Genomic DNA, 8,242 nt, shown 5'->3' on the forward strand with positions numbered 1-8,242 from the left:
ACATCATTTTAATAGCATGATTAGAATCCATGGGCTTTGAGATTATCTACTGCTGATAAGTTTTAGGTATGTTGCTATGAATTTTTTTTAAACACATTGCTTATGTGTTTATACTCCTTCCAATGAGCTCTTTTTGTACTGTTACATGTACAATCTAAGTTCTAATGTTCTTGTACTGTTGTGCATCAATGTTATTGCTGAGTTGAACAAAGAGCTTGTGAAACTGATGATTATAGCTAGTGTTAATTTAAACACATAATTTTATTCCTTATACTGGATTATATTTGTTATTTTAACTATTTGGTCATATCTTTATATTGCTGTTCAACTGTTATGAGACTCAACAGTAGCAGTATTCTCTGCGTATGAATACTTGTCTTATATGCATTGCTTATATATGTATATCATACTTCTTTGAATGAACTGCCTCCTGGCTTTCCCGTTAAAACTCACTTTGCGAATGCTTTTTGTTGCATTCCTATTATATTTTGGTGAAGTCATCGAGTGGATAATGATGGGTATCCTTAACAAAAAAGGGGGATGCATGAGTTTTGTTCTATTACTCAAGCCATGTAAATGTGCAGATCATGCTAGATAACTTTATGTGGATATTGGACTTAATGCGATATACTGGATAACTATGAATTTCTGATATTATTCTTTTTGAGTTGCCTAATGACAGGAATTACCAACTCTTTTAGGATTCCATACCTTGATCCGTTTCCACTATACTTAATTTGTTTTCTTTAATCCTGAAATCCTAGATGATGGTTGTATGCTCAGTTGGAGGATTCAACTTGTGTTCATTATTTGTTCCCTCTCATACACTGTTTGCATTATTTATTTGCTTGTGGATCTCCAGCTGTTTCCTTTGTGGATTATGAACCTTTTGCAAAACTTTTGTGGTTCTTTGTTGTCATCTCTTATAAAACTTATCAGTGACGTTAAGAGAAGTGTGGAACATATTATTGCTTTGATAGATTGTTTATTGGAAAATTATGACATTTTCGGTATTTTGATAATCACAGAGAACGAATCAAATCATGTTGGGAGCCCAGATACATGAACACGTAAAAAGTTCTTGGTGTTTTACTCGTGCTTTCCTTCTCTGTATTCTTCCTATTCCCTCTGGAGTATTGTAGAGAAACGAAACAGAAGTGCCATTTACTTTGTCTCATAATTATAAGTATATTTTACTGTTCCGTTCCAGCTAAGGAGTCTAATTGATGGATGAGTTCCAACTTTTGCAGTAAACTTGTATTGTAGTTTAAATTCAATTGCAGGAATAGTTAAAGAAGACCCTTTGATAGTCAAGGCTACTGCTAAATAATAATAAGATGGATGTTGAGGGATGCACTGTCAGTTCGCTGAATTAGGAGGTAAATATAGTGTGGAAGGAATAAAGTGTATGTGTTGAAAGTTTCCTTGGAATTTTGTTCAATAGTGAGTGGTTAAGGCCAAGGGTGACTTGATATTTGTTGCTTGCAACAAAAATATTTGTTGCTTAAAAAAAGGAAGGATATTTGTTGCTTATTCCTACAAGTGGGAGGATATTGGATTACTGTAGGCTGCTCTCATTTGACCCTTGTATTTCCACTTGTGTTTTTGTCATATTTGTCATAGTCTAATTCAGAAATATGGAGATTTGAGGGTCTAATATAGGATTAATTAAGATGTAGGGGTTTAATTAAGATGTAGGGGTTCAATATGATCAAATGTCTTATTTTGATCTATACTGTTTTTGGTGGAAGGGTAGGTCTTTGGATTTAGTGGGAATAGAAAGTGTCGGAAAAGCAAAAAAATCATGGGGTAAAAGTTTCTGTCTTCTCTATGTTTTTTTTTCCAACTTTGCAATTCCTTTTAATGACCAAACAAGTAAGGGCGCCTTTGGTAAAAAGTTTTTACCTTGGAATGGGGGCGGAAAGCTGCCAATGTGACAGCTTTCTCCCCAAAACGCCTCTTAAAGTTATTAGATTGAAAACATAGCAAGCTTATTAACGTTTGTCACAGCAACCCAAAAAAAAAAAAAGGCTTGCAAACACATAACAAACACTATATAGATGTTATAATCAAAATGACTTTAGCCTTAATCATTAGACTTTTCTTTCTTTCTTTCTTTTTTATATCAGTTACACCTAATTCACTCTCATACGCATAAACAATTGAAAAAACTTTCGTGTTTAGATAACTGAATGAGGTTATTGTGATTCCCATACGATTCATTTTAATTAAGCTGCGAATAAAAGGCTTCACAACAGAAAGGGAAAAAGACAAAAAATAAAGTTAATAAAATAAAAAGATTGGACTAAATGTATAAAAATTGGATTAGGATTATGTCAAAGGATGGCCTTTGGATGAGAATCTAGCTAAAGAGACCGGTGGAAAAGGCCTTTGAGTTAATGCCTCGCCCACTGATAAATTAAATTAGTTTATTACCAAGCATTAAGCAAACTCATCTCCTCTCTCTCTCTCTCTCTCTCTCTCTCTCTCTCTCTCTCTCTCTCTCTCTCTCTCTCTCTCTCAATTTTAATTTTTCTAATTATTGGCCTCTAGTGGACTTTCATATTATTCCTTTACACTAAGAAAACAGATTTAAGTACGATGCAGTGAATGTAGCTTTTGAATAGAGAATAAGCTTCATTGGTGAGGATTAATCTTTGGTCATTTGAAAGGATTAGGTTGATCGCCCAAGCTTTATAGAGGAATAATTTTCTAGTTCATTGTGACAACAAGATTGTAAATTATGGAAAATTCACTCCCATAACTTACAAGAAAATTCCACATTAATATCCTAATATTAGTGTAGTATAAATTCTTCAAGATTAGGCAAAATTTGACTTAAAATGTCTCATGTTAGTTAATAACTCTTTATATTTATCCAAAGGGAAAAAAAAGACACTTGGATACCTAACATCTCCTACCCCTACTCCAGCCCTAGTAAACTTGCGCTAGAGGATATATGAAAACAAAAACATAAAAAAATTATGGCCCCCAAATTAGTCTTTAATACTTTGAAAATTAGTTCCTAAAATCATTGAAACGGCTATCATCACCCTCAATTCTATAATTTGCTTCAAAATTAGTCCCTCAAGTCAATAAAATTGCTATTAGATCCCACGATTCTCATCAAGTTAATCCCTCCAATGGAGAGTAGCACTAGCAAAATATTTTTTCCAATGATAATTATTTGATTTATTTAAAAAATTTATGTGTCTATATAGTTGACAAGAAATAGAGTTGCAAAATATCACAGCCAAATTTTTATTTTTCCAATGTTTGGTTAACAACAACGTTATTGGAAATCAAAAAAAGTTGCAACATATGCCCCAGCCAATTTGAGTATAACAAATGTTGTGCAGCTTTTTATTAGCTAAAAATATTAAAAACTATTGATGCATATCAAATTGTCTATTTCAAACAAGAAAATGTAAAACATTTTACAATTGTAGATAAGTAAGCACTTGATGTAAATTCATTTCTCATTTCACGTCTGAAAAACTACCAAAACATACATAGGATTTAAATTTGGATTTGGATTTGGATGCACACTACAAGAAAAATTAAAAATATAGATATCCAGATAACAAATTAACAGAAAATCAATTTCGATATTTTCTGAATGCAATATAAAATATATATAACTTTGTGATAACAAATTAATTGAAAATTTTGATTAATGAATTATCTGAAGAGATGGTGCTCAGGATAAGGTTTTCAGGCAAAACAGGTTGGCGGTCGACCGGTACGGTCGACCGCATTCGTGCACAGGAGTTTCTGGGCATCAGGATTGGTGGCGGTCGACCGACACAGTCGACCGAAGATGGTAGCGGTCGACCGACGCGGTCGACCGCCGAACTTTCTGGATCTTTGGGCTCGTTGCTGGATGGAGGGCGGTCGACTGACCCGGTCAACCGCGATGGATCGCGGTCGACCGCACCGGTCGAACGCCGCTGCGGTTTTGAGTTGGGCCTGTTTTCAGACCCGCTTCGTTTTGGATTTGTATAAATACCCTTTGGGTGTTTTTTAGGGTGAGAGCAAGGACGAATTTGAGCAGATTGAGAGAGTTTTCTTTGGGCTTCTTCTCTAGGAGCAATTGGAGAGTTTGAGAGTTGATAGTTGAGGGTTTATGAGAGATTTGTAACCCTAGTTTGATCCTCTTGATTTCTAATAGTGAAAACTCCCCCCTCCTTGCCCCGTGGACGTAGGCAACTTGCCGAACCACGTAAAATCTGGTGTTTGATTGTTTGTGCTGTTGATTTTGGTTGGTTGTTTATCTTTCTTGGCGATTGTTTTGGTTTCTCGAGGCACAACAATTGGTATCAGAGCTCCGGGCTACGCTTGGGCTATTTTGGAGGAGTAGATCGCTTTGGAAGTTCATCTAGGGCTTCGTTTGGTGATAAAGGTGGGATCTTTTCAGTAAAAATCTCGTCTTTTTCAATTTGGATCTATTTCTCGTTTGTTTCCGCATTGGTTTGGTGGTGCTTTGAGATATATGGCTGAAAAAGATAAAAGTGGGGAGGGTTCTTCTGGTGTGAAGGCCGTCCAAAGTTTGAATATACATTCTATGAAAATAGATGTGGAAAAGTTCAACGACACAAATAATTTTAGACTTTGGCGATGCGAAGTCATGGATGCGCTAAATGCGCAAAATTTGGAAGATACATTGGATTTGGACGGGAAACCGGCCGACGTTGATGAAAATGTTTGGAATAAAATGAATAGAACGGCGTGTGGTGTGATTAGGTCTTGCCTTACCCAAGATCTAAAATATGATGTGATGAATGAAACTTCGGCAAAAAAGATTTAGGAGGTCCTAGAGGGCAAATATTTGACGAAGAGTGTCGAAAATCGTTTGCATTTGAAGAGAAGGCTTTATCGCTTCCAATTAAAGAAGGGGACATCCATTAGTGATCACATGAACCACTACACGAAGCTACTTGCAGATTTGGCGAATGTAGATGTCATTGTTAAAGATGAGGATAAAGCATTGTTGTTATTGAGTTCCTTACCCGATGAGGATTATGACATCCATTAGTGATCACATGAACCACTACACGAAGCTACTTGCAGATTTGGCGAATGTAGATGTCAAGGTTGAAGACGAGGACAAGGCATTGTTGTTATTGAGTTCCTTGCCCGACGAGGAATATGAGACCTTCGTCCTCACTCTTATTAATGGGAAGACATCTCTTTCGTATAGTGAGGTCACCGCAGCCCTTGTGAACTATCAACTTCGAAAGAAGGACAATGAGACTTCCATCGAGCCGGTTGCAGGTGCATTGGTTGCAAGAGCTAGAAGTCCAAACCGTGGAAGAAGGTCGCAGTCTAGAGTGGGGCATCCTGCAGTTGGTAGGAATCAGTGTGCCTTTTGTAGAGAGGATGGACATTGGAAAGCCGAATGCCCAAAATTACAAGCTGTGAAGAATAAAGGGAAAGCTATTCAAGCTTCAGAGGTGAATATTGCCAAGGATAGTGGCGATGTTTCTGATTCAGATTCTTCGGGCTATTCGTGCTCAGCTCTTCCGTCAGTTGATGTAGCCGACTCCACCGAGTGGATGTTGGATTCTGGTGCTACTTACCACATATGCCCTAGAAGGGATTGGTTCTCCAGCTTTCAGGAGTTGGAAAGAGGGGATGCTGTTCTCATGGGTAATGATCACAGATGCCCTATTGGTGGTATTGGTACCGTTCAGATTCGGATGAGTGACGGGATGATCCGGGAGTTGGCTGATGTGAGGTTCGTTCCTCAACTGAGGAAGAACATCATTTCACTTGGGGTATTGGAGGCATCAGGCTATAGGGTGATCTTGGCGGATTCTCGCTTGAAGGTCACATCGGGGTCCATAATTGTGATGAAGGGAGTCAGGCGGAGTAACTTGTATTATCTACTTGGGAGCACGGTAGTTGATAGGGCGCTGACTACTTCTATGGCTAGACTGTGGCATTGTTTGGTGCTGGGATATATTGTTGGTTATACCGTGCACAGATTGTTGAGGAGTGCTATGACCTGCAGATTGAAGTCCTGTGAGCACATTGGTATGAGCGAGAAGACCGAGGTGGAGTTCAGCACTTCTATACATCGATCGAGGGGTCTTATTGGAGGTGTTCAGTCAGGCATTGGGGGGCTTTCCGAGGAGGCATCATCGGGAGGTAATCGTTATTTTGTTTCCTATGTTGGGGATTGTACTAGGCATATTTGGGTTGCAACCAAGTCCCGTTGGTATAAAGACCTAGTAGTCCGCAACAGTTGGAGGAGGTGTATGGGCAGAAAGGTTACCAGTCGTACTTATTCTAGTAGGAGTCCTTTCTTGCATTGGTGCCGAGCTCACGGCAGTTGGAGACACTTCAGAGGGAAGGAGACAGTGGGGCGACGTGATGAGATGGCGGATTTAGTGAGCCGTTCTTTTCTGGAGGAGGATCGGTATTGGTTGTCGAGCAGTGGATCTGGTATTCAGGCTTCGACAGGTTTGGGTCATCTTATGTGGTTGCCGACTGCTGCGTGTAGAGTTGTTAGATCTGGTAGAGCTGCTTCAGGTTTTGGTCGGCGTCGGATATTTGGCTACCCAGCACTTGGTCACATCGTGGATGTGAGATTGGATCCGTTGCGCAGTGGGATTTAGGGTTCATTTGGCTATCAGTTAGGAGCTTCTGAGTTTGGTCTGAGCAGGTTTGTCACTTTGGACCTCGGCAGGTGGAGAGTATTGATCAGGTCAGAGGGATATCGCAGCGGGTGGAGGTTGATGCTACTCCACATTGGGTGGGGATTTCTCCACGTACTCCAGGTCATTCTGCATTGGTTGGGATTCCAGCTGAGGTGGCACAGCGTGGGAGTCATTTATTTATGGGTGCAGATGATGAGGTAGTTGATTTGGATGCAGCTGATGGATATGTTTTGGATACGGCCATTGTTACATCTCAGGTGGAGGTGTTTGGATCGCTTCAGTTTGAGGTCGTTGATGATGCTATCAGCCGCAGGTTGGATTGAGGGCCTTTGGAGGCCCATATGGTGAACTACGTGAATGCTTGATTCCTTGGGCAAGAGGATACGTAGGCAGTCTTTATGATGTAGCCGATTTGGTGAGCGACATCGACATTTGGGGTGAGTGTTCGCACTCCCATTTGGGTCTCAGCAAGTGAGGCATTTGGTGTAGTCGGTGTAGGCTCAGTTGTTTGGTGAGTAGACACAGTTGGTTTGGGGTTGAGTGTTCGCACTCCCGTTTGGATCTCGACGTGTTGTGATTGGAGTCCGTTGTCATGAGTCCGTTGCCATGGCGTACTGGGTGCAACAGTTGAGGTATTGGTTTGATCGGTGTCGGCTCAGTTTGGTAGAATCTTCGCCGAGGTGGAGATTTGAAGAGATGGTGCTCAGGATCAGGTTTTCAGGCAAACAGGTTGGCGGTCGACCGGTGCGGTCGACCGCATTCGTGCACAGGAGTTTCTGGGCATCAGGATTGGTGGCGGTCGACCGACACAGTCGACCGAAGATGGTAGCGGTCGACCGACGCGGTCGACCGCCGAACTCTCTGGACTTTTGGGCTTGCTGCTGGATGGAGGGCGGTCGACCGACCCGGTCGACCGCGATGGATCGCGGTCGACCGCACCGGTCGACCGTCGCTGCGGTTTTGAGCTGGGCCTGTTTTCAGACCCGCTTCGTTTTGGATTTGTATAAATACCCTTTGGGTGTTTTTTAGGGTGAGAGCAAGGACAAATTTGAGCAGATTGAGAGAGTTTTCTTTGGGCTTCTTCTCTAGGAGCAATTGGAGAGATTGAGAGTTGATAGTTGAGGGTTTATGAGAGATTTGTAACCCTAGTTTGATCATCTTAATTTCTAATAGTGACCCCCCCCACCTCCTTGCCCCGTGGATGTAGGCAACTTGCCGAACCACGTAAAATCTGGTGTTTGATTGTTTGTGCTGTTGATTTTGGTTGGTTGTTTATCTTTCTTGGCGATTGTTTTGGTTTCTCGAGGCACAACATTATCAAAGTGTGTGAACCCATCCGACTTTTTCGACCCACGATGAAGTCAAATTAAACTTGAATCCACTACCTAAAGAAAGAGATCAACAACAACAATCCTCAATCCTCGTCCTCTCCCCACCATGCACATATCCACCGGCCACCGCTTATACTGTTCCTCGTGACACCGCAACTCAATATGGCATCGACGAAGCCCGATATTGCGTGATGCCCAAAAGTCCATTTCTCAACCTTTTGGCTGTGGGCCCCCCACCACAGTGGCTGG

Source organism: Asparagus officinalis, chromosome 8 (genome assembly GCF_001876935.1).
Source record: "Asparagus officinalis chromosome 8, Aspof.V1, whole genome shotgun sequence".
Taxonomy (NCBI): Eukaryota; Viridiplantae; Streptophyta; class Magnoliopsida; order Asparagales; family Asparagaceae; genus Asparagus; species Asparagus officinalis.